The sequence below is a fragment of the Melozone crissalis genome, unplaced genomic scaffold (genome assembly GCF_028551555.1).
Source record: "Melozone crissalis strain CALT ecotype California unplaced genomic scaffold, PUWL_Pcris_2 ptg000066l_1, whole genome shotgun sequence".
Lineage (NCBI taxonomy): Eukaryota > Metazoa > Chordata > Aves > Passeriformes > Passerellidae > Melozone > Melozone crissalis.
In genome coordinates, this window is record NW_026535844.1 from 9,129,634 (window position 1) to 9,156,853 (window position 27,220).

At 46.7% G+C, this 27,220-nt stretch overlaps 1 protein-coding gene and 1 pseudogene across 1 annotated transcript in view; one reads left to right on the top strand and one right to left on the bottom strand.

Moving 5' to 3' along the window:
- The window catches only part of LOC128945481 (zinc finger protein 420-like), an 85,003-nt gene that overhangs the window by 44,857 nt on the left and 12,926 nt on the right, over positions 1-27,220 (bottom strand). The gene's annotated exons all lie outside the window — the stretch shown is intronic.
- Positions 1-27,220, top strand: part of LOC128945469 (zinc finger protein 208-like) — a 304,103-nt pseudogene that overhangs the window by 8,330 nt on the left and 268,553 nt on the right.

Genomic DNA, 27,220 nt, shown 5'->3' on the forward strand with positions numbered 1-27,220 from the left:
CCCTTTTGCACAAAGAGATCTTTTGTGAAATTCTGAAGACAGAACCCTCAGTTGAGTATGGGGATGTTTTTCACCTAGGTGTGTGCAGTTTGTGGCAAATTCGAGTCACCCCCCTTGCTTTCTAGACAACCGCTCACCCCTGTTGAGGTGTCGGGCTCAGTGCGGCTGGAGTGAAATGTCCTTCCCCTGTTACAAATCCACACAACCCTGCAAACCCCTCTGTCTGTCAGAATCCGGTCCATGATGCCAATTTAATGGCATGATCCGCTCATACAAGTGGGGTTGTAATGGTCCATTTTACCGATCTCAGAGTGCAAAAACAACACAGGGGATTTCAGTCTTAATCAAAACAAATGCACCTTTTATTGAGTGCCCATAGCAAAAGCGATAAAAGGAATAGAAAGCAGATAAAGGGAGAGAGAGAAAGACGGGGGTGGGAATAGCTACTGAGGGAGAGACAAAATCCTTGTGGTCCAGCCAACAGATGTGTCTTGTCATGTTGGAGAGAATCTCAAAATCTTTGGATAACTCAGGGGTCTTTTATAGTCGTCCACTGAGGGGGGAACAAGACATTAAAAGACAATGAAGAATAAGTCTATTGAAAATGAGTACAGACAGTCCATGTTCCAAAACAGGACAAGTCAATCTCAGCAGTGAGTGGCATCCATTGTTTTCAGGATTGGTGTCCATGAGAAACCAGTCTTGGTCCAGCAAACACACCTGCAGACAGTACTTGGCAAACATCTTCCATCATTCAGGCCAGCGCCCCTGTGTTAGAATTTTAAGGGTCTCAGTCTCAGTTCTTGGGAGAGGTCCTTACAGACCTTTCCCTTACAGCGGTTGTGAAGCAAATGAGGGATTTTCTGTAGGGGATCACCAAAGTTACCCCAGAAAGTTCATTTGGCCAAGAGGTTGGGAAATTCATCGACCATTGTGATGAGCAGAGATCGTGAAGCAGGTGTAAGTGTACAGCTCAAGCCACTCCCTCTCAGCCCCTGCTTGAAGCAGTTGTACTGTGGTGACACAGCAAGCACAGCTGCAAACAATCACTTGGTGAGCATCCACCTCAAACAGGCCAGAACTCCAGCCAGGGTCTTCAGGATCTTGGTCTCTGTCCTTGCCACGGTCAGGAGGCAAATGAGGGAAACTTTGGACCATCTCTTACAGCAGTTTACTTTATGGCTTCCTCAACAATCCCCCCTCTGGGAGATATCTGTTAATGGGCCATTGAGTGTCACTGCATGACTGATATAAATTTCATCATCCCCTTGTGAGGTGCTCCGGCCAGAGGGAGGAGCCAGGCATTCCTACCTGGATATAATTTGACATTTGGAAGAAGAGAGACAGCCTTTTCCCACTGGATTCCCAGAGGAGCAGCTTTCTTTTCCACTGCATTCCCAGGGGAAGTCCAGGCCCACCTACGCCACCACTGGACCTTCAGAGGAAAACTCCACCCTTCTACAAGATCTCTGCTTCAAAAGAACCACACCTGTCACTGCAGGTGCACTGCAGCCACCATTTAATAGGACTGCTACCACCACTGTGACCCACCGGGTGTCAGGTCATATTCTGACTCGGTCAGTGGGGTTTTTTGTTTGTACTATTGCATTTGTATTTTTAATTTTCGTAGTAAAGAACTGTTATTCCCATATCTTTACTTGAGAGCTTTTTAATTTCAAAATTATAATAATTCAGAGGGACGGAGTTTACATTTTCCATTTCACAGGAAGCTCCTGCCTTCCTTAGCAGACACCAGTCTTTTCAAACCAAGAGAGAATGTCATCCATATAATGTAGGATGATGGCATCTGGGAAAGTCCTTTGGATGGGAACAGGACATGGGCCATGTACCACTGGCATATAGAGGGTGAGTTTTTCATATTCTGGGGGAGGACTCACCAGTGGTAGCGCTTCAGATGTGCCTGTTCAGGGAGGGAATGGAAAAAGTGAATCTGGGAGCATCTCGGGGATAGAGAGGGATGCTTAAAAAGTGGCCTTTGATATCTATGACCACCAGTCTCCAATCATGGGGAAGCATGAAGGGAGAGAGAAGGCCAGACTACAATGACCTCGTTAATTTTACAAAGGTCATGGAGGAGCCTCCACCTGTCCTTGCCAGGTGTTTTAAGAACAAAGACAGGGAGTTCCAAGGGCTATTGGTAGGTATGATGTGTCCCTTGGAGAGCTGGTCCTCCACAAGGAGCTCGAGAGTACGTAATTTCTCTGTTGAGAGGGGCCACTGATCCACCCACGGTGGGGTGACAGTCTTCCAGGTGAGTGGTGGGGTGATGCACTCTGCAATGGCCCCATCTAGAAATCCTGGGATGGAGGTGGAATATCAAGTCAAGCTGCCCACTGGGACAACAGGTCCCTGGCCCACAGGATGATGAGTGCCCTACTACAAATGGCCTGATGGTGGCAGTTTGGCCCTCTGGTCCTTCTATTGGGATAGTATGCTTGCTCCTCATGGAGACAATGGGGGAGATGACTCCAGTGACAAGAGTCAGCTCCTGGTTCGGGGGCCATTTTGTTTGTGTAATGATAGTAATGTTGGCCCCTGTGTCCATCATCCCTTGTAGGTAGATGTTATTACCTTTATTCGACAGGCCACCCTCTATAAGGGATCTGTCTTGGCCCATGATTTCAACTCAGAATGCCGTTGGGTGCTCTGGGATATTGCTATGTCTAATGGCAATAAAAAGGCTTGGGCAATCACAGTCTCTCTGTGCAGGAAGTGTGGTGGTTTTGTGCAGCAGTGACTGTTATTTCGACAATTGGCCCAACAGTTTGTACTGCTGCTATAACATGTATTTCATTTAGTCCATGAATACGATTACCTATTACCAGCACATCCCTCAGGTCCTCTAGGGGTCCATATTTTCTGGTGGGAATATGCAGAGTCATCAAATTGTACAGACAGAGCACTCACCAGCTGGCGTCAGGTCCTGACCTGAACTTGCTGGAAAGCCTTGGTGACTCTGGTCTGCTGTTCTGAGTATGAAGAGCTCCACGGGAATTTCCCACATCTTGGACTTCTGGAATAGTGGGGAGGGTAGAGTGAAACAGCTTTCCATTTGCTGTCTTCAGGTGGGGCCACCCTGAAGTCTGTTGGAAGTTTTTTGGCTGATAATGGTGCTGGTGGTGGTGAGGCTGCTGGTGATAATGAAACTGAGAACGGCTGTTAGAATGTCTGTTGCAATCCATACAATGTCATGAATGGCACCTCTTAGTGGCTGCTGGTCTTTAGGCATTTTGTATTCTGGACAGTCTGTGGTAGATAGCGACAGGCGATCGGAAGATCACGCGATGTGACGGAAAGCGGTAGGACTCCTTTTCCCCTAATCCCTTAAGATAAGAGATCACCCTAGGAATGTAACTAGGAATGTAGCCCCCCTAACGATAGTAATGCTAATAACTTTCCACTCCTTACTAACCATACTGCAGACCCCCTCTGACGTAGAGAAGCCCCTTAGACTATAAAACCCCACGAGATGAGATAATAAAGGCCTTTGACCGTCTACCACATTGGTGTCTACGTGCTCTTTGGCCCAAGCAACCCTGGAGAGTTTGGGTCGCCGTGCTGCTCCTCGAAACCAGGTCGCCTTGCCTTATATCAGAAGGCAACAACTGGTGCCGACATCCGGGAAGAAGCTCGGGTAACGGGAATTCGCCTGGACAGAGGACGGCGGCTGCAGCGGCCGGACCGTCTGCAGCGGGGGGGACGCCCCCGGACCAGCGTGGACCATGGAGGCCATAGCGAAGGTCGTAAGTCAGATGCATGCGCAATGGGGTATTGAGTGTAAGCTTAAAGATCTATGTCTTGCATTACCGAGACTGATTAAGCTTGGGGCTATAGAAAGCCCAGTGGATATCCTCCATCCGGGGGTTTGGGATAATTGTACAAAAGCTCTGGCCGAGGAAGGTATGTCCTCAGGCTCAGGGAAAGCCCTAAAATCGTGGGGCAGAGTTATCCAGGCTCTGCAAAAAGCTCAACAAGAGCAAGAAACCTGGAAAGCCGCGTGAACTTGTTTATTAGCCACGCCTCCGCTGGGGGTGGGCGCTGCGATGCAAACCGCAGAGGATCTTGTCCCGGGTGAGCACGCGGAGGCGAGAACGCCGGAACGCCCTCAGCGAGCGGACTCACCATCAGAGGGGGGGGAACACGCGTGGGCGTTCTGGCAGGGGCTCGCGGAGGAGGCGTGGAACCCGGCCGGATTGTCGGACCCCATAGGGATCGATAAAAATGCCCCCCCACCCTGTGCGTTTGAAAATGGCGCCGAACCGCGTGTTCAGGGCGGAAAGGAAGACGTGGAGGGCGGAAATGCAGTCAGCCTGCTTAACAATGCCTGCGTGGGCGAGCGGGAAGAAGGGGCGGCCCCTGCGGAGGAGCGTAAGACCAATCAGAGCGCTCAGTTCACATTAGGTCCTTATAGGGCAAGGACCTCCCCCAGCAGGAGGCGGGAGAGCCCCAGGGGGAGGGAACGGCCTGACCCCCGCAGGAAGGGGCGGGGTCGGAGCCAGAGAAAACGGAAGAGCAGCCCAGAAACGTCCGGCCAGACAACTTCCGGCTCAGACTCTGACTTGAGCTCCGAGCTCGAGAGGGGATCGGAGGATTCTGACTCGGATTCTAGTTTTAACAGAAAAAGAGCAGCGGCATGTAAGGTCACTAGCCACACTGCGTGGGTGAAGGGGTTATCAGAGAAAGACTGAACCCCGCTTACAGACTGGCGGAAAATAAAAATAGCGTGCGCGGAGTGGGCTCCCTCTGCCACACTGATGTTCCCGGTCCATGTGGGGGGGGCAGGCGGAAATCAAAGGACCTATTCCCCAGTAAATCCGAAAGACGTGCAGGCAATTATTAAAGCGATTGCGGACAAGGGAATTAATTCTGCCATGGTTTCCACACTCATTGACAGCGTTTTTGGAGGGGATGACATGCTACCTTTTGATATTAAGTGGACTTGCAGGATGATTTTCGATGGGGCAGGGATGATCGTTTTTAAACAGGAGTGGGAGGACAACTGTAGAAAGCAGCTAGCTTTGGTAACCGGAGCTGACCATCCACTGCACGGCTCCAGCATACAGAGGTTAATGGGAACAGACCCCACTATGATCACCCCCCAGGCGCAGGCTGAGGGCCTGCAGGCCCATGAAGTTATGACAACAACCCATGCTGTCCGAGAAGCCATCCGTGTTGCTTCCAAAGTAATAGCCAAACCCTCCCCATGGTCCTCTATAAAACAGAGTGAGAGTGAGAGCTTCACTCAGTTCGTGGACCGTCTTCAGGCAGCATTCGATTCCTCTGCATTACCCTCAGAGGCGAAGGGTCCTGTGCTGGCAGAATGCCTGCGCCAGCAATGCAACTCAGCCACCAGGGACATTTTAAGATCACTGCCGCAGGGGTCTATCATAGCTGCCATGATCAGACACGTTGCAAAGGAAGAACACCTAGCTCCCATCCAAGCAGCAGTCCACACTGCAATAACCAGTGTGATGGCATGCCTTAAGTGTGGCCAGGCAGGCCACTTGGCAGTAAACTGCCCCCAGCCAAGATGCCCACCAGCAGCTGCTCCACCACGCCAGGGGGGACTTAGGGGACCGTGCTGGGCATGTGGAAGGAAGGGGCATTTAGCTAAGGAATGCAGATCCAGGCCTCAGGGAAACGGGAGAGGGAGGGGGCAGGCGGGCCATATCCAGCCTCCTCCCACCTGGAATATGCAGCGGCCCAGCTACAGCAACCCCCAGTGGGGCAGGGGACCCTCATACCCCATGCCCCCACAGGGAGCAGTCAGTTTCACACCCCCGCCAGTAGCACAATGGCAGAGTTGTGCAGCACTGCCAGCAGTACTCTCGCATTCTCCACCGCCAGAAGCTGCGCCAGTGCCACAGGGCCAGCAGGGGACGCCCCAGAGCGGGACCTCTGGGTGGCCCTGGCCATGAAAATAGGGAAGGAGCCCCTGATGGTGTGGGGGACATGCCACCTTTACGGCAGTCAGGATCTCCACGTTATAGGGTTTCAGTTTTGGGCGGACACGGGATCAGACTGCATGATTTTTCCCCAAGCACATTGGCCTGGACATTGGCAATTCAAAGAAGTCCCTCCAGTGAACGGAGTGGGAGGGCAGTCCCGGGCCTGGAAAAGCACCCAGCTGGTGGCTATAACACTTCACACGAAAAAGGGACCAGAACAGACAGTAGCGATCTATCCCTACATCCTGCAAAATTCTCCACCCCTGTTAGGAAGGGATGTCCTTTCCATGCTAGGATTCAGGATTACAAATTTATCCTGAGGGCCACTGCCGTACACCCTCCGCTGCCAATCAAATTGACTTGGAAATCATCAGACCCTGTATGGGTCGAGCAGTGGTCCCTGACAGAGCCTCGAGCGGCAGCCTTGCTGGAACTGGTCGACTGCGAACTGCAAAAGGATCACCTAGAACCCTCCATCAGCCTATGGAACACCCCTGTATTCGTGATCCCCAAAAGGTCCGGAGAAGGTTATCGCCTCGTCCACGACCTGAGAGAAGTGAACAAGACAATCCGACCCATGGGCCCAGTCCAGACACTGCTACCCACGAACTCAGCCATCCCCGCAGGGCAGCCATGCGCAGTGCTGGACATCAAAGACTGTTTCTTTTCAATATCCCTGCACCCTGAGGACAGAGAACGATTCGCCTTTTCCGTTGTGTTTCCAAACAGTGAGCGGCCCAACCTCCGCTTCCAATGGCGAGTATTACCACAGGGCCTAGTAGACAGCTCGACCATATGCCAAATCACCGTGGACAAAGCACTAACGCCAGTCTGACACTCCTACCCCACTGCGACCATCATTCAATACATGGACGACATCCTAGTCGCTGCACCATTGGCAAGCCAAGTAGATCACCTGGTGTCCACAATCACGGAAATCCTTCAGGCCAACAGCTTCGAGATCACGAGCGCAAAGATCAAGAGAGGACCTGCGTGACCTTCCTGGGAGTGGGGATCACAAGCTCCTATGTAACCCCCCCCAAGGTGAAGGTCCGTCGAGACATCAAGATGCTCCACGACGTGCGACGCCTGGTGGGATCGCTGCAGTGGCTTCGCAGCATCGTCCTAATTCCTCCCGAGGTCATGGACCCTCTATATGACCTCCTGAAAGGAAAGCACCCCTGGGAACCCAAGGAGCTGACACCGCAAGCAACGAGCTCCCTCGACTTCATCAAAAGCCAGATGTCCACTGGCACACTTGCCAGGTGGAACCCAGCCATGCCGCTGGACCTATACGTCCACTTTACACCGAAGGGAGGAGTGGGAGTACTGGCCCAAGGACCTTCCGAAAAGTCCCGACCAATCCAATGGGTGGTCCTCGGAAGACCTGCTCGTGCATTTTCCCCGGGAATCGAATGCATCGCTAACCTCATCATGAAAGGCAGGAAACTCACCTTGAAACACCTAGGAACCGAGCCGACAAGCATCCACCTTCCTTTCCGCAAGCAGCCGACCATGGAGTCAGCCACAATATCGGAGCACCTAGCCCTTGCTCTCACCGGCTTCGGAGGAGAAATCTCCTATTCTGCCAGACCACCCTGGACTCAGCTGCTGACCATTGTCGACATGGACATGCCGCCAAAGGTCATGGACCGACTGCAGCCAGGACCAACGGTCTTCACAGACGCTTCCTCCATGACTTCAACCGCAACAGCAGTGTGGCAGGCAGGAGAACAATGGCATTGCGTGTTGGAGAATTTTGCTCAGAAATGGCTTGTAGAGTTTTGTTCAGACATGCCATAATAATATACAGCTGATGGAAAAGTAGAAGGCAGCTGTAAGCAGCAGTTCCCAAGCCTGTTTCTGTAAATAACAAAAGTTCTCAGGCACGTTTATGTAAACAGCAGAAGTTCTCAGGTTGTTTTTAATAACAAGTAAATATTTTATCCTTAGGTAAGTTTTGGGAAAGCAAAAATGACAAACATGGAAGCCTTGAGAACCGTTCATATCAGGGTGAGAAAACAAATCTTGGTTTCAATAACAAACCACAGGTATTGAAAACAAAAGGAGGGATTAATGTTCAATCTGTAACCAATGATGAGCTTGGGTTTTGCAATATGTATGAGCTTAATTAACACTGTTATAAAATGTGCCTGGTGGATCAATAAATTGGAGTTCGATGCTGATCAAAGGACGGGTCGTCTCCCTTCGCTTTCTACAAATGGTGACACCTGATTGTGATACGGCAACACACCATGAAGGAGCGAAGAAAAGGGTCAGGCCCGAGCAGCCAGGGCGGCAGTAAACGCGACAAAAGGGATAAAAAAGAAGCTGAGACGCGTCGTGCCTTGGGTGATCGTAAAGGCGAGCCCGACTGGTACGTGCTGCATGGATCCTGAAGAGGCTGCAATCAGCGCTGACGATTTTAGGTATGGAAAGGCAAGCAGCGTATGAATTATTGACTGCCTTTTTACAAAAAAGGCAGGTTAAGGGGGTAGATTTGCAAAAGGAATTACCAGGACTTTTGGCTGACGGTTATGCTAGAGGGGTTTTCCTTAACCCCCATACGGTTCACGAGTTAACGGAATGGCGTAAATTCAGTGATTTATTATGGGAGGCTACTTTAGATGGTGATAAAACTGCCAAGAAGTTAGGTAAATTATGGCGGGTCATTCGCAATGAATTACTGCAGTTTCAGGCCGAAAAAGAGGCTGCCCAGCAGGCTAACGCCGCTCATGGGTGTAATAAAGGATGCGATCAGGACAGGGGATTACCATTGGCCCCTGCAATGAGGACGGTTTTATTACCGGCTTCACTGCCCTCTTCAGCAAGTCAGGCTACACAGAGCGCTTCTGAGGCTCCCGCACCCCCTGAACAACAGCAGCCATGGCAGAGATCCCCCGATCAGCTTCCGAAAATCAATCAGCCAATCCCTGGGGCGGAAAATGACCTAGTGGGGGCTATTGTAAGGGAACGGAGGGCTGCGCTTGCCAGAGACGCTATGAAAGGGGGGGATGGGGAGCTTATCAGCATTGGTGCCAAACTGGCTTGCCCTGTTGTATCCACGGCGCAGGAGGGAGGGGCCATGCAGGCTACTATTACAGATTTTGATTCGAAATTGCTGTCTCAACTGAGATCTACTGTTAGTCAGTTTGAAGTGAAAAATGAGCCAGCCAAACAGATGTTAGATTATATTTTTGATTCCAACCTTCTCCTTCTGGAGAATGATTGTCATGAGATAACTAAATTGATCTTATCTCAGCCCCAGCAATTGTTATTTAATGCTCATTGGCAAGGGCTTGTAAATTAATGCGTAGCACAATTAGGGCTAGGGACCTCTCAGAATCAGGTGTTAGCTGCTCTTGCACCTCTTCAAGTGTCAGTTGCATTGGCACCAGCAAATAGAAGAGGCTGCATGAAATGTTACCGATGCAGAGGCATGGATCACAAGCGCTGGGAATGCCAGGCTGCAGGACTCTGGTGCCGGAGATGCCGATCGGACACTCATAATACGAGCGCTTGCAGGCAGAAATCGGGAAACTTCCCCAGGAGTACGAACCGCAGTGACCAGGCACCAACAGAAGTCGTCGCTGCAGCATCATCACCCTCTCCTGTCTCCAACCCGACACCACAGGGAGCCGCCGCGGGGGGAGCGGAGCCGCCGTGGGGGGAGTGACCCGCGCCGCCACGGCTGCAGTGCGGACGGAGCGCGCGCCGCACCCAGCACGGGGGGGGGTCGCCCGCTCCGACACAAGCGGCGCGGGACTGGAGCGCTTTTCCAGCGCCAGCGTTTCTTCCTCCAACCCACAGCCGGTAAAAGCTTCAGTTTTAGATCTAACAGCCATAATAAATATGACTCTTGGCAACAAAAGAAGGGATCCCTACTGCAATTAAGAAACCAGTGATAATAAACAAGCGACACCAAGGAGCATTATTATCCAGACGTTCCTTGCCCGTTATGCTGTCTTAAAATCCCCTTTATTAACACAGACTTTAGATATCAGAAGCCCAAATAACTCAGTCAGTGAAACATCAGACTCTAAAATTGTATTTTGAAAAATTTAAAAATGTTAAAAATGTGTTAGTGATTGTAGAAGTAAGATGTAATGAGTGTGTTTTTTATATTTTTTAAGCCTTGTTTAGATGTGATAGATGTAAAAGCAAGCATTGAATTCAAAAGAATTTTTCCACAGGTATACCTTAAACAAACTTCTTATGTTTAAGTGCATTCAAGTATAAAAATGCTGCAGCAAACACGTGAAAAAAGTTGTTTTAGCTTAGTATTTTAGAATTAGGCCTGCAAGTAAGTTATGGTAAATGCTATATTTTATTTTTATAGCAAGTTTTATTTGTTGCTAAGTAGTTTAAGTCAAATTATCTATTAAGTGTTATTAAGCTTAAGTGAAGTAGATTCTGTTAAGATTAAATTATATTAGGTTTAAGTTATGCAGAATTTAAAGTCAGTTAAGTTCTGTTAAAGTTAAGTGATTTTACATGTAAGTTTTCTTGATTTGAAAATCTATTAAGTTTAAGTTCTGTTAAGGTTTAGTTCTGTTGAGTTAAAGTTCTGTTGAGTTTAGTTTTTGTTAAGTTTAAGTAAAGATAAATTTAAGTAATATTAAGTTCTGTTAAGTTTAAATATTTTAAGTTTAAGTATTTTAAGTCTAAGTGCTATTAAGTTTAAGTGATGTTAGATAGATTTATGCTAGATGTTTATTTTATGATCTGCATTTGTTGGGACTATTTGTTTTGCTTGGCATCATTGATGTGGACCATATGGTGATGGCATATACCCCTTTTTCCCCACTTCAAATCAACAAAGGGACAGAGAATTCCTCAGCTGGTGACATTTGAGCCAAATGACTAAGGGATTACAGACTGTAAAAGGACAAGAGAGGGGAAAAATGGTTTTGAATCCACCGGAGGACTTACCTTACTGACTTTGAACTTTTCTGAGAAACCCAAGAAAAGGGGTGGACGTGGAATTTTCAAGCTTGTTGGACACTGGGGTCAATTCCAGCATTATTAGCCCGAGCTGTTTGCCTCCTCTCTGGGTTTGCATGAATGAAAACAGCTAACAGCCTTCTTTTCTTAGTCAAATTACCACCTACTGTGCAATGCCCGATAAGGCAGGACATTATGGCTCAGCTGGGGGTGGTTTTAACCCTTTGGGGTAAAAGCCATTGCTCGGACCGTGGCTGGGGAACCTTATGGAGATGCTGGGTGTGCTTGTGACGCTTTTGCTTGTTTTGCCTTGTATTTTTTGATTGTGTTCAGGATATGGTCAGTAGAATGGTGGAGGGGTCCTGGCAGACTGGCCTCCATGTGCATAAAAGAAAAAAACCGGGGAATTTGTTGGAGAATTTTGCTCAGAAATGGCTTATAGAGTTTTGTTCAAACATGCCATAATAATATACAGCTGATGGAAAAGTAGAAGGCAGCTGTAAGCAGCAGTTCCCAAGCCTGTTTCTGTAAATAACAAAAGTTCTCAGGCACGTTTATGTAAACAGCAGAAGTTCTCAGGTTGTTTTTAATAACAAGTAAATATTTTATCCTTAGGTAAGTTTTGGGAAAGCAAAAATGACAAACATGGAAGCCTTGAGAACCGTTCATATCAGGGTGAGAAAACAAATCTTGGTTTCAATAACAAACCACAGGTATTGAAAACAAAAGGAGGGATTAATGTTCAATCTGTAACCAATGATGAGCTTGGGTTTTGCAATATGTATGAGCTTAATTAACACTGTTATAAAATGTGCCTGGTGTATCAATAAATTGGAGTTCGATGCTGATCAAAGGACGGGTCGTCTCCCTTCGCTTTCTACAATTGCGTCAAAGCCTGTGACCCCACACTGTCAGTACAACAACTGGAGGCAGCAGCAGTGGTCTTGGCGTGCAGACTCTTCCAAGATGAACACCTCAACATTGTAATGGACTCTATATTTGGGGCAAGGCTCTGCCTAGCCATGGCAGGACCAGGTGTGTCAACATCATCAGCAGCCCTAATGCTGGAAGAAGCACTCTTCTCGCAACAGGGCACCGTGTCAGTCATTCACATCAACAGCCACGACCCAGCCAAAGGTTACTTCCAGATTAGCAACGACAAAGCGGACGCCGCAGCAAAAGGCGTCTGGACGTTGCAGGAAGCTCGTCAACCGCACGAGTCGCTCCACATCGGAGCCAAAGCACTGGCAAAGAAATGCGGACGCAAAACATGTGGTAGCCACCTGCCCTCATTGCCAGAAGTCACCCCTATGGACCTGTGGGGTCAACCCGAGAGGTCTCAAGCCTTCAGAGATCTGGCAGTCAGACTTCACCTTGTGTCAACTGCTGAAGCCCCGAGCATGGCTTGCAGTGACAGTGGACACTTATAGAGGAACGATCATAGCCACACAGCACCCCAAAACTAACTCCAAGGCCACAATCCAGCACTGGCTGACAGCCATGGCTTGGCTTGGTATCCCCAAGCAGATCAAAACTGACAACGGTTCCAATTTCACCTCCAAACCAGTGCAAGAATTTGCCTCAAAATGGGGCATCACATTAGTGCAAGGTATCCCATATAACAGTACCGGGCAGTCCATAGTTGAGAGAGCAAATCAGACCCTGAAAACCAAGCTAGAAGTGTTGGCGAAAGCAGAGGGCTTTGCCAATTCCATTCCCCCAGGAGATCAGGCACGTATACTGGCAACCGCTTTGCTAGCACTGAATCAATTCCCTAGGGGAGATGAAACAAACAGTCCCGTTCAAAAACACTGGGCCACCCGAACGCTAGAGGAGGGCCCGCAGGTTGTAATTAGCAATGAGCTAGGCGAATGGGAATGGGGCTGGAGGCTGATGCTCACGGGGCGAGGGTATGCAGCTGTCAAAAAGGACGGCAAAATCAGGTGGTGTCCACTTAACTCAATCAAGCCCGACCTTCACAATGAGCAGAATGAGACTGACGAGAGTTGCGAGTTTCTGTTTACAGGACATGCTTGTGGGACGTCCTCGTGACGCGTACATCCCCATTCCAGAGAAAAGTGACAGACCACCAAGCCGCCAGGCAGCGCCCGAGAGACCCGCACGGGTGAGACCCAAGCATCAACGGTGTTTCTGTGTGATTTTGCTGTTAGGGCTTGTCGCCAGAGGGCAAGCCAGCCCAGACCACTACCCCCATCGGCCATTCAGGTGGGTCATGCGACACCTTAGTAGTGACAAGGTGCTCAGGGAAATCACCACACCGCATTGTTCGTGCTCCGCATTACCGACCTGTTTCCAGGACAACCAAATGTAGACCCCTATTCCCCACACGCCACACACATGTACCTACCCTACTGGTGCCCAGCTTCAAACCCAGGAAAAAGCTACTGCAATCACCCAGGGTGAGGATATTGTGGGCACTGGGGCTGCGAAACCATTGTTACAGATGCCAGACCATCAGGGCCTGGGTGGGAGCCACAAGAACCTGACAAATTCCTACAGTTCACCTGGGCACCCACCGGCTGCAAAACACCCGTCTTCCTCCAGGGAAGTTTCCATCGAAACTGCCATAAAATCCCTAGATTTTGGAAATGCACTGGCTATAACATGACGGTTTTGCAGCCAGATCACCCTAGTTGGGCCATAGGTAGAACGTGGACAGTAGTCCTTCAAGGGTCAAAGGAGAGGGTGAATGTGCGAATTATCAGGCTCCAACCGTCGGCAACCCGAGCGGTCGGACCCAATGAAGTGATTAAAAGCGCGCAGAAAGGGAGAAACACGACCTACCCCAAAGCCTTGCCCACAAAGGTCACCAATGTCCCGACTGGCCACGCGGAAGCCTTTCAGATAAGCTGCTCAGCCGGGTCGGACTCAGACCCAATCCTTTGTATGTTATAAGCTACCTTTCTATCCCTGAACGAATCCAACCCTAACCTAACTGACTCCTGCTGGCTTCAGTTACTCCACAGCCGAGGGCCCTCACCAGTGCAGATGGGATACCCCCCGCAAAGGAATCACCCTGAGTCAAGTCACAGGCCAGGGCAGATGCTTTGGCAATGCAACCCTAGCTAGGCGGAAAGGCAACGTCTGCACCAAAGCCCGACAGGAAAGACAATAAGTGGGTAGTCCCATCCGCACCTGGGCTGTGGGTTTGACAGCGATCTGGAGGGAGTCCCTGTGTGTTCCTTGCAAATTCAATGACTCTAACGACTTTTGTGTCCAAGTTCTGATTGTTCCTAGGGTCCTGTACCACTCAGATGAAGAAGTGTACCAGCTTTTTGAGGAACCCAGCCGGCTCCACAAAAGAGAAATAATAACAGGTATAACTATCGCAATGCTGCTCGGCCTAGGAGCAGCAGGAATGGCAACGGGTGTCTCAGCCCTAGTGACCCAGCACCAAGGACTGTCCCAGCTGCAAATGACCATCGATGAGGACCTGCAAAGGATTGAGAAATCCATTTCCTTTCTAGAGAAGTCAGTCTCCTCACTCTCGGAAGTGGTCTTGCAGAACAGGCGAGGACTGGACCTCCTGTTCATGCAGCAAGGAGGCCTGTGTGCTGCCTTGAAGGAGGAGTGCTGCTTCTACGCGGACCACATGGGAGTTGTTAGAGACTCCATGGCGGAACTCCGAAACAGACTGGCTCAGAGACAGAAAGACAGGGAAGCCCAACAGGGTTAGTTCGAGTCCTGGTTCAATCAATCACCATGGCTAACCACCCTAATTTCTACCCTAATAGGTCCATTGGCAATGCTGCTTTTAGCTGTTACCTTCGGACCATGTCTGCTGAACAAGCCAGTCTCATTCGTTCAGACCCGCCTAGAACAGGCCAACATCCTGTTCACAGGCCGGCAACAAATGCTGTGAATTCAACCAGGGAACACTGCCAGTCACAAGATTTTCTAAACTTGCCTGGCAAAAACTTACTCAGGTTTACCAAACCCCTTTTCCTTTGTCGAAATACAACCTTATACCTCATATCAGTGCCTATGTATATGACTACCTCATTCATTTGTGAAAAAGGGGGGGGAGATGTGGTAGATAAGGACAGGCGATCGGAAGATCACGTGATGTGACGGAAAGCGGTAGGACTCCTTTTCCCCTAATCCCTTAAGATAAGAGATCACCCTAGGAATGTAACTAGGAATGTAGCTCCCCTAACGATAGTAATGCTAGTAACTTTCCACTCCTTACTAACCATAGATGGTACTGCAGACCCCGTCTGACGTAGAGAAGCCCCTTAGACTATAAAACCCCACGAGATGAGATAATAAAGGCCTTTGACCGTCTACCACATTGGTGTCTGTGAGCTCTTTGGCCCGAGCGACCCTGGAGAGTTTGCGTTGCCGTGCTGCTCCTCAAAACCAGGTCGCCTTGCCTTATATCAGAAGGCAGCAACAGTCCTTCAAAAAATGGCCCAGTTCCCCACAATTAAAACATTTTGCAGCATTTTGGGATGTTTAAAATGTCCGTCTCCCTTAGAGATTGCATTTGCCACAGTGTGTTCATTGGGTCAACAAAAGCTCTCCAGGTGCTCCGTCAGCTCCAACTGATCTTATCACCTCAAGAAGGTTGCCAGTCGCCTGTGGGATTCCCCCAATAAAACTTAGGAGTATCCTCTGGGAAGTGGCTGCTCTGATCATGGCTTAATTTCAGTAGCAAAAAAGCTACTGAAGACACCTCCAAGAATGCTCTGAAGAGGTCCTTGTTCAGGCTGCCAGCTGTCACAAGCTGCTAGCCCATTGGTGGTGGAGCAAGAGGCAGAAGAGCTGTGACCTTCCAGAAGCATCTCCAGTAGTGAAGCTGCTCAGTGGCACAAGCGCGCACACACAGAATCACTGCAGCACACACTTCTCTTGTAGAATCACCAACAACAAAGAAGAGGGAAGGGCCTGTCTATGGAGGTCAAAGGAGGAGCTTTATTCCAGCCACACGCAGAGGAGTCCAGGGACAAAGTCAAAAAGAACAGTGGGAGGTTCGGGTTTAAATACAAGGGACAAGGGCGAGCGGATTAGAGCATCAGAGCCAATGGGCTGAGGGCTCAGGGCAGTACAGAGGGGAGACAAGGGGTGGCAGCCAATAGGTTAAAGGGGGTGGGACACTGAGGCAATATAGGGCCAATGGATATGCAGGGAAGGGAGAACATTCAAGGACATATAAATACAAGGCAAAGGGGAGGGAGAGGCCAACACTCCAACCAGGAAGGTAGAACTGGGTACATTTGCATATACAACAAAGTATCTTGAAAGAGGGTCTGCTCAGTTGCCCTGAACAGGGGAGATTTCTCCAGCTTGGGGTCTGTCTGTCTGTCCAAAGGACTATAACGGCCTTTGTTCTGTAGGCCCACTGGCCTCCACAGATGCTCAGTGGAGAAAGGGGTTAGAAGCTTTGCTTGTGAAATTTGTGGGACATGCAAACCAGAATATTGCAGCCCTCATGACTTACCACCTGGCCGGAGAGGGAACCCACTCAGACCCTGTTGGGCAAACCCACATTCCTGGAGAGGCCCTTGAGGGTATTACTGAAGCTATGCATACCACATTTTTAAAGGTTCCCGATGCTGTGATCCCCAAAATGTGTTTACTTATGTAAAGCAAGGATCGGCGGAGCCTTATATGCAATTCAAGGGCTGCTTGAAACAAGCTCTTAAAAGACAAATTGAGAATGACATTGCCAGGGAGGTGTTGTTTTCAAAATTAGCTGTAGAAAATGCTAATGAGAAATGTAAAAAACTTCTGAAGTCCTTGTCTAAGGAGGAACCCACCCTGCTGCAAATGATAGAGGCATGTAATCACCTGTGTACCTTCAGCATAGGGCAACCGTTACTTATGAAGCTGTGGGGGCTGGTATAGCAAATGCCTTTGTGTGGAAGGGGCTAACCGTGGGCCAGTTAGCTAAAGGAGTGAGAAGAAAGTTAAGAAGCAAGAAGTTGATAAGGAGCTCTCTCCAGGGCTGTAACTAACGAGACCATGAGAAGTGAGGAATTGAAAAAGAAGAGAGCTTTGCAGCTGGATGAAGTAGTTTTAGAAAGTTAGTTGAAGTCATTGTAACTTTTCAGCAATGATGTTATGTTGATTTATTGTGGTCAATAGTTAGGGTAGAAGAAGTATAAACAATTGGAAAGTGTATAAAAGGTCCACCATTTTCGATAATAAAGAGTTGCCATCTGAGACTGCTTGTAGTCTCTGCTTTGTGTCATGACTGCCTTGACAGTGTTCTCTGCTGACTCCGACATGATTCAACACCCTTAAGAACATACTCGGTCTGGACCCATACGGGGTCCTAGCGACTGGAAACGTGACTCACTGGGACCTAGTGGGGGAGGCTGCGTTGGTACAGCTGAGAATGGTGGGTGGAAACCACAGGGAAGCCCAGACCTGATTTTCTCCTTTCAAGACACTTGGAAGTAGGTGAGCCACCAAGTAGTAATAATGGGAAATAATTTATCTAATGAAGAAGAGACTGTTTTGGCTACATGGAAAGTTTTGTTAAGAAATAAGGGAATTAATAGTTTAGACTATGTCCTTCATAGTAAATTGCTGTGGGCTAAATCACAGGATTTTGGCAGTGATCCTGACACAGCATTTAGTGCTAAAGCATGGAAAAAGTTGTGGACAGACTGTGGGAAGTCATCTGAGTGGGCGATTAAACTGTTTTTGATCTAGCTGTTACCTGGGGATCGCTTTTTGTGGCATTAAAGGCATGGAAAACAGAGCGAGAAAAAGCAGAGCAGGACACGGACAAAGAATCGGGGCTGATAACAGAAACTGACAAGGGAGATGAGGCAGAAGGGGCCTCTGATGGGGAACTTGGTGAATCTGTCCTTGAAGAAGGTGCAGGTACCATGCAAGGTACCAGGCAGGCTACCAAAGCTTCCGGGAAAGCTGCCAGAGTTTCTGGGCTGGATGCCAAAGCTTCTGGGAAAGCTGCCAAGGCTTCTGGGCAAACTGCACAGCAGCTCCCAGTGGTGCCTGTATACACTACACCGCTGCATCAGGTAGCTGAAATGTCTTTAGCAGAGAGAGAAACCCAGCCATCTGCCCCCCTGATTCCCTCTGCTCTAGTCCAGCCATCTACCCCCTCACTCGCCTCTGAGTTGCATGAACAATCTGCAAGTTGTATCCTCTGTTACCTGACAGTGACAGCAACAGCGAATCAAGTGAAGAGTTGCCCGCAGTAACCTGAGTTGGGGCAAGGAACTGTTGACAGTTCACCTTCTAATAGCTCTAGCCTTTCTGCTGCATAGATTTTGCCCCCATGTCAAGTAACTGGGCTTCCTTGACAGCCACAGGACTTTTGGGAATTTGTTAGGAAGAAAGCAGCTGAAGAAAAGAATTGGGATATGATAGAAAGATTTGGTGCTCCGAGAGTACCTCAGGAGAATGGTGCCAATGCAAATGTTGCCTGTGATAATCCTATGTCTTTTCCAGGTTTTAAAGCAGCTCCTGGAACACGGCAGGATGATAGTCATCGTGTCTTTGCCTGGAAGGTTGTGCAAGATCTCCAATCGAAAGTGGCTCAGTATGATATTAATTCCTCAGAGATAATGCAATTAATACAGGTAATTAATGCAATTATCCTTGCACCTTATGACATCATGCATTTTTCTACAATTTTTTTCCAGCCAGTACAATACGGTGTATTTCAAGACACTTGGAGGCAAGTGGCTGAGTGCACAGCTCTAACAAATATGCAGTTGCCTCAACACAACCCTCCTCATGCTGTGGGTGTTGATGCCTTATTGGGCACTGGGCCTTTTACAGGCAAGGTGGGATCCCTCAATTTTGGCGCAAACTCAGAGAATTGGCATGAGTGCTTTAATTAAAACATTGGAAATGCTCCTCTGGGATATCATCAAGTGATGATTTGCTCTTCAGACGAGGGGTCACCAGTTGATGATTTTTTCCTCCTCAGTCACTCAGGGTTCACCAATTGTGACAGTGGTCACAAGGGTATGGAGGTGAAGAGAGAGGCGAGAATGTTGACCTCATGTTCAGAAGGCTTGATTTAATTTTTTTTGATATATATATTCTACATTATAACTACACTAAAAAGAAATAGAAGGAAAAGTTCTCAGAAGGCTAGCTAAGCTCAGAATAGAAAAGAATGAATAATAAAGGTCTGTGTCTCAGCAGAGAGTGAGACCCAGGTCTGCCGGGAGTGATCAGTAAATCCAAACATCCCCAGGAGACCAATCACAGATCCACCTGTTACATTCCACAGCAGCAGATAACCATTGTTTACACTTTGTTGCTGAGGCCACAGTATCTCAGAAGGGAGAAAAATCCCAAGAAAGGATTTTTCACAAAAGATGTCTGTGACAGTCAGTGGATGTCATCCAGGAACCATATCAGTACCAGTTTTGATTGACACTGGAGCAGATGTCAGAATACTCTCGTGACTTTGCTGGCCTCAATCGTGGCCTCTCGCTTATGCAAGTGTTGGACTTCTGGGGTTGGGTGGTGCCACAACAGGTGGTTTGTTAGCCATTGTAATTAATGTGAGACATCCTGATGGCCAACAAGCTAACATCAGACCCTACGTTGCCAATGCTCCTCAAAGTTTGTGGGGACGAGATTGTTTATCTCAATGGGGTGTCAAAATTACTACAGATTTTTAATAGGGGCCACTGTGATGCAGGGCAATGAATGTCCAGTTGTGGCCCTGACATGGTTGACAGATAAACCTATCTGTGTTGGCCAGTGGCACCTTACTACCGAAAAGCTTACTGCCCTGCAGGAATTAGTCACAGAACAATTGCAAGCGGGACATATTGAAGAATTATTCAGGTCCTGGAATACCCCTGTTTTTGTAATAAAAAGAAATGGTGAAAATGGAGACTTTTACATGATTTACGGCAGATAAATGCTGTAATGGCAACAATGGGAGCTTTACAATCAGGTCTTCCTACACCTACAATGATTCCACAGGAATGGCAAATAGTTGTCATTGGTTTGAAAGATGGTTTCTACACATTGGCTGAGGAAGACAAAGAAAAATTTGCTTTTACTGTGCCTTCCATAAATCATGCTGCACCCAATAAAAGATACCAATGGAGGGTACTCCCCCAAGACATGAAAAAATTGCCTGTTTGTGGCACAGGCCTTGTCAAAAGTGCAGGAGTAATTTAAAAACTGCTACTAGTATCACTACATGGATGATATCTTGTTGGCATCTGATAACAAACAACAGTTATCAGCTCTTAAACAATGTGCTGTGACAAATTTGAAAACTTTTGGTCTGATCATTGCCCCAGAGAAAGTGCAGGAACATGCCTTGGAAATATCTAGGTATGTTGGTGACTAACACTCAAGGTATGGCTCAGCCTGTGAAGTTAGACACTGATGTTAAAACTGCTACTGATGTACAGAAATTGGTTGGTTTAATAGGTTGGATTAGATCATATTCAGGTATAACTAATCATCAGATGCAGCCATGGTTTGATTTGGTCTCAGGCATCACTTCCTCTACTGATGAGAGGCAATTGACCCCAGCAGCAAAAAAGACCCGAGAAAAAATTGAATTAGCCTTAGCACACAAATTTGTTAACAGAATAGATACCTCTGTTGGTGTTCAATTGTTAATTTTGAAGGACCATGAAATACCATGTGGAATACTGTGTCAATGGAGTGATAATTGGGAAGATCAACTGAATATTCTGGAATGGATATTTTGATCTTTCAGATCTCAGAAAACAGCTCCAGGACTTTATGAGCTTTTTGCAGATATCATCATCAAAGTCTGCAGATGTCGTCATGAGATTTTGGGACAGGACCCTGTGACCATTGTGATACCTGTAAAACAGTGGTATTTTGAATGGTGCTTTGAAAATAATAATGAGTTACAATCTGCCTTATCTTGTTTTACAGGCCAAATAAAATACCATTTGCCTTCTCATCCTGTTCTAAAACTGGCCAAAGAAATTCCTTTTGAAGGGAAACAAATTTGCTCTCCTGTTCCAGTGGAAGGTATAACAGTTTTTACAGATGGATCCGGGAAAAAGGAAAAAGCAGCTTTGGCTTGGAGAAAGGATGATCACTGCTAATATGAGACAATGATTCAGCAAGGATCTCCTCATTTGTGGTGTTCTTTTGGCTTTTACTTTATTTCCTGATTCTGTAAATAGAGTTACTGATTCCTTTTCTGTTGGCAATTTAGTTCCTCATTTAGATCATGCATTGTTGAATAATATTCAAGAGAAACCATTATTTATCATGTTAGTGAAGTTATGGACAGTTATTAGTGGTCAAAAACATCCTTACTTCATCATGCATATTTGTAGCCATACATCATTACCTGGATTTTTGTCGAAGGCAATGCCTATGTAGATTCTCTAGTAGCTGCTGCTGCAATCAAGACTGTACCTAATGTGTTGCAGCAAGCAATTTTATCTCATCAATTTTTTCGTCAGTGTGCTCAAGCTTTACAGCAGCAATTTAAATTGTCTCCTGGTGAAGCAAAATCAATTCTTTCTTCTTGTCCTGACTTGTCACATGACTCATGTCACTCAATATTATGGTACCAGCCCTAGGGGTCTTTCCGCTTTAGAGGAATGGCCAACTGATGTTACTAAAATGCCAGAATTTGGTCGCTTTAAGTACATTCATGTCGCAGTTGACACGTTTTCTCATGCAATGGTTGTTTCAGCATTCACAGGAGAAAAAACTCATTATGCTATTCGTCATTTTCAGCATGCCTTTTCTATCCTAGGTGTTCCGTGTCACGTAAAAACGGATAGTGGCCCAGCATATGCTTTGCAAAAAATGCAAACATTCTTTCGTGCTTGGGGCATTGAGCATTCAACAGGCATTCCACATGTCCCCACAGGCCAAGCAATTATTGAAAGGGCCCATGGTCTTCTTAAACGCCAGGTTCAAAAACAAAAAGGGAGAATGTAACAGGAGTCACCTCAAGTGAGATTAGATAAAGCTATTTATGTGTTAAACTTTTTGAATCTCCTACCTGACTCACAGTTATCTCCAATCTTTTACCATTTTCCCTCTTTGAATTCTAAGCAACCAGATTTCTGTAGAAATGTCAAGGTATGGGTCAAGGATTTAATTACTTGTATGTGGTCTTGTCCAGAGGAACTAATAACCTGGGGAGGGGTTATGCTTGTGTTTTGACAGATAATGGTCCTCGATGGGCTCCTGCTCGCTGTGTTAAACCTTATCTGGAGCACGCAGGATGGGACACGTGTGGTAGATAGGGACAGGCGTTCGGAAGATTACGTGATGTAATGGAAAGGCAGAACCCCCTGTTCACCTAAGATAAGAAACCACCCTAGGAGGAATGTAACCTCCCTAACGGCAGTAACTTTCCATTCCACCCCTGGTAACTTTCCACTCCTTACTAACCATAGATAGTAGAGGCAGACCCCCCTGTGACGTAGAGAATCCCTTAGACTATAAAACCCCACGAGAAGAGTTAATAAACGCCTTTGGACCGTCCACCACATTGGTGTTTGCATGCTCATTGGCCCGAGCAACCCTGGAGAGTGGGTCGCCGTGCTGTTCCTCAGAACCAGGTCGCCTTGCCTTATATCAGAAGGCAACAGACACGATGGATGGTTCTGCAGCTGAAGCAGAATGTGCGGATGACACTGGCTAAGGCCATATATCAGGACATGTATTTCATCAGTTTTAATGTGCATTCATAGCAATTAAAGGCTGTGGTTTTGGTTTGCACTGATCAGGAGAATGCAGGTTTTTGGAATCTTTGTTCTAGTATTCCTGCAGCTCATTTTGAGCACTTGGGGTGGTTATAGTTTAAGGTGTAAGTATTAGACATATAACTTAATAGGATAAAGTAGTTAAGAATTTTAAAAGCACTTATAGATGAAGGACAGGAACAATTGTATTAAGAATGGGAATGTTAATTTTGTTGATGGTTGTGATTGCTGCTTTGTGTTTCCCCTGTCTGCTTGGATTTTTGCAAAGGGCCCTGCAAAAATCCATAGCAGCTGTATTTACAGATCAAAAAGAAAAAGGAGGAATTGTGGTAGGGGCTATCAGTGGGCCTGTTAGCTAAAGGAGTGAGAAGAAAGCTGAGAAGCAAGAAGAAGCCGATAAGGAGCTCTCTCCAAGGCTGTAACTAAGGAGACCAAGAGAAGTGAGGAACTGAAGAAAGAAGAGAACTTTGCAGCTGGACAAAGTAATTTTAGATAATCAGTTGAAGTCACTGTAACTTTTCACCAATGATGTTATGTTGATTTATTGTGGCCAATAGTTAGGGTAGAAGTGGTATAAACAATTAGAAAGTGTATAAAAGTTCAGCCATGTTTGATAATAAAGAGTTGCCATCTGGGACTGCTTGTGATCTCTGCTTTGTGTTGTGATCACCTCTACAGTGACAGCTTTGCAGCTTTGAGGACTATGCCAGGGGACTCCTGAACATGCTCCAGGGTCAGGAAATCTGGGCATTTGAAAAAAGAAGTGCTTTGGAAAGGGGGAGGCAGATCCAAAGCTCCCAGTATTTGCCGTTGGTGCTGTAATGGAAGGCATTATGCTAATCAACAATGTTCCAAGTCGTGGATTTTGAAGAACATTTGATATCGAGAAACAGGAGCTGAGGCACAGGGTGGCACCGCACACAGACACAAATGCCCCAGCTGATGCCTCAGAGCAGACCACAGCAAGTCCCAGCCCAGTTGCCACAAGCAGCCTTTGCCTGACCATTGCCAATGTAAAACCACGCACAGCAGGGAGCGCCGGACTGGACCTGGCAACCTCCATCACAGTAACGTTACTTGAGTCATCTGTTCATTTGCTTCCCACAGGAATTTTCGGACCACCCGGGCAGCGTATGCATGCATTGTTTATAGGTTGGTCATCCACCTCTTTGATGGGACTTTTTGTTCTCCCTGGGGTTATAGACTCTGACCCTGATAATGAGAATATGATCATGGCCTGTACAATTCCATCGGCCTTTCACTGTTCCCCAAGGAACTTGAATAGCTCAATTGATATTATTTCCCCAAACCATGAGCATACTTTTCACGGACATGACGTGAAAAAGGGGATTTGGGTCTACTGCAACACCCCAAGTATGCTGGGTAAAACCTATATTAGAACAGTGCCCCACATGCTGGTGTACTCTGACACCAAAAGGACAAAAGATAACACTTGACAGCCTCATAGACACAGGGGCTGAAGTTACAGTTATCTCTCAAGCCAAATGGCCCTCACAGTGGTCCCTTGCTGAAGTGCTCCAGGCATCTGCAGGCATTGGAGGAAGCAACTGCAGCTGTCAAACCACCACTTGATACAGATCAAAGGCCCCGAGGGACACTGTGCCTCAGTCATACTGTTTGTATTACCAATGCCAACAGTACTATGGTGGGGGATGTCCTCCCCCAATAGGGCTTTGGAATTCTATCAGATTTTTAATGGAGTCCATTGAAGCGCGACACTTTAAAACTAACCTGGAAAACAGAGAAACCAGTTTGGCTGGATCAATGGCCCCTACCATTACAAAAATATTGTGCATTAAAGGAGTTGGTCCAACAACAGCTCCAGAAAGGGCATACTGTCCCTTCCACTCGTCCTTGGAATTCTCCCATGTTTGTTACCAAAAAACAAACTGGCAAATGGAATTTACTCCATGACCTTTGAAAAATGTAGCTATGAAGGTCATAGAGGCCATACAGCCTGGTCTCCCATCTCCTACCATGATTCCCCAAACTTGGCACTTGACAGTTATAGATTTAAAAGATTGTTTTTTTTAACATTCCTTTGCATCCTGATGATGGTCCTAAATTTTCCTTTTCAGTTCCAAGTGCAAACATGCAGGTGGCCTTACAGTGATATCACTGGATAGTTTTACCTCAGGGCAAGAAAAACAGCTGTACTATTTGCCAGTGGTTTATTGCTAGGTCCTCAGTTCTGTTCATCAACAAATGCCCAGTGTTCTTTTGTACCATTCTATGGATGAAATTCTTGTAGCAGCTGAACAACAGGAAGTCACGGAGAAAGCCCAAGTTAGCCCTTGTCACCAAAGCTGTAAATCAGGCAGGGCTTTGCATAGCTCCCAAAAAGGTACAAAAACATCCTCTGTGGAGGTATTTGGGGTGGTGCGTTGGAGTCTATTCAATTTCTCCTCTGGCTCTGCAAATTCAGACAAATATTTGCACCTTACATGATGCGCAAAAACTTCTGGAAACAATCAACTGGGTGCACTCCTTGCTAGGGATTTCAAATACAAAGCAAAAAGTCCTTTGTTTCAATAGTTAAAAGGAGATAAAGATCTTTTATCAGTTAGACAACCTAGATATCATGTTCACCAGGCACTGCAATGCCCGACTGTTGTCTTAGTAAGCCAACAAGCTGCACACTGGGCACCTGAGCTGCCTTTTTTTAAAATAACCTTGCATCCAGCAAAACAGCCCCATGCCTTGATGGTTCAATGGGACCCCAAGGCACCAGACTCTTTGTTTATCGCTGAATGGATTTATTTACCAGACCAAATGACTAAAACCATTAGTACCCAACATGAAATGATGGCCCAAGTGGTTGTTAAGGTGTGACAAAGACTCATTTCTCTTGCAGGAGTGGAATTTCCCACTACTTTCCTACCTTTAACCACCTTTTATTTGAATTGGGTATTTCAGGAATCAGAGGCTCTTCAGATATCCTTTGCTGAATTCAGTGGACAAATCTCAATACATCCTGCAAAACATGAGCTGTTTTAACATCTTTTAAAAGCTTTTTTAAGCTTTTATGGTTTTTTCAATTGACAGAGAAACCCAAGAGGAGTGAGGTTCCACTTCAAGGCTTAGCAGTATTTACAGATGGTTCTGGTCACTCTCAGAAATCAGTGGTAGTATGGAGAGACCCCTCTTCTAGTGCCTGGAGAGCAGATGTATCCACAGCTCAGGGGTCCCCCCAAACTGTTGAACTTGCTGCTGTTGTCAGAGCTTTTCAAAAGTTTTCTGTTCCTTTAATCTGGTTACAGATTCAGCTGAAGTTGTAGGAATTGTGATGAGAGCTGAAGCATCAGTTTTGAAGGAGGTTGAAAACTGACAACTTTTTTATTGGTTGCAGCTCCTTGTTTTTTCCTTAGAAAATAGAACGTTTCCTTACTTTGTTATTCATATTTGATTGCGTACAGACCTTCCCAGATTTTTAGCTGAAAGGAACAGGCAAGCTGACCTTTTAACAATGCCTGTATGAGAATCTGTTCTACCTAAAAAGATAGAACAGGCTAAATTGAGCCATTCATATTTTCACCAAAATGGTGTCACTTTGATTTGGCACTTTGGCATTAGTAAAGTCCAAGCTTCAAGAATTATTGCTGTTTGTCTTGATTACCAAAAGTATTCTTTTCTCTCTGTTGTAGGAAATATTATTCCCAGAGGGTTTCAGAGCCTTCAAGTCTGGCATCAGACATTACCCATTTTTCTGCATTTGGGCAGTTAAAATACATTAATTCCTCTTTTGATACCTTTTCTGGTGCTCTTTTTGCATCTGCCCATTCAGGGAAAACAGCTTAAGATGTCTCTAGACACGTTGTTGCTTTTGCAATGCTTGGTATACCATCTGAAGTAAAGACAGGCGATGGCCCAGCTCATACTTCCTGTCAAGTTGCTACCTTTATTGCCTTATGGGGAATTCTTATATTTGTGGGGTTCCCAGACCAAGGAAGGAATGATGAATTGGCCTCCATGTTCTTAGGAGGCTATTCTATTCCATTATATTAATTATATTATATTATATTATATTATATTATATTATATTATATTATATTATATTATATTATGCTGTACTAAAACTATATTAAACTACACTAAAGAATACAGAAAGGAGACTTACAGAAGGCTAAAAGATACTAATGAAAAACTCGTGACTCCTTCCAGAGTCCTGACACAGCTTGACCGTGATTGGTCATTAAGTCAAAACAATTCACATGAAACCAATGTAACAACCACCTGTTGGATAAACAATCTCCAAATACATTCCAAAGCAGCAAAACACAGAAGAAGCAATGAGATAATGTTGTTTTCCTTTTTCTCTGAGGCTTCTCAGCTTCCCAGGAGAAGAATCCTGGGCCAAGGCATTTTTCCAGAAAATATGACTTCCACAGGGAATTATGCACAAAACAGGTATTGCTCATTCCCCAACAGGCCAATCTGTCACTGAACGGGCTCATGGCTCCCTCGAGCATCTCCTGGTACAACAGAAAGGGGGGGCCGGAGATGGCACCCCTGCCAAGAGACTGCAGAAAGCCCTTCATGTTTTAAAATTTTTGAATTGTTCTTTAATGAACCCCAACCTACCGATTATTTGACATTTTA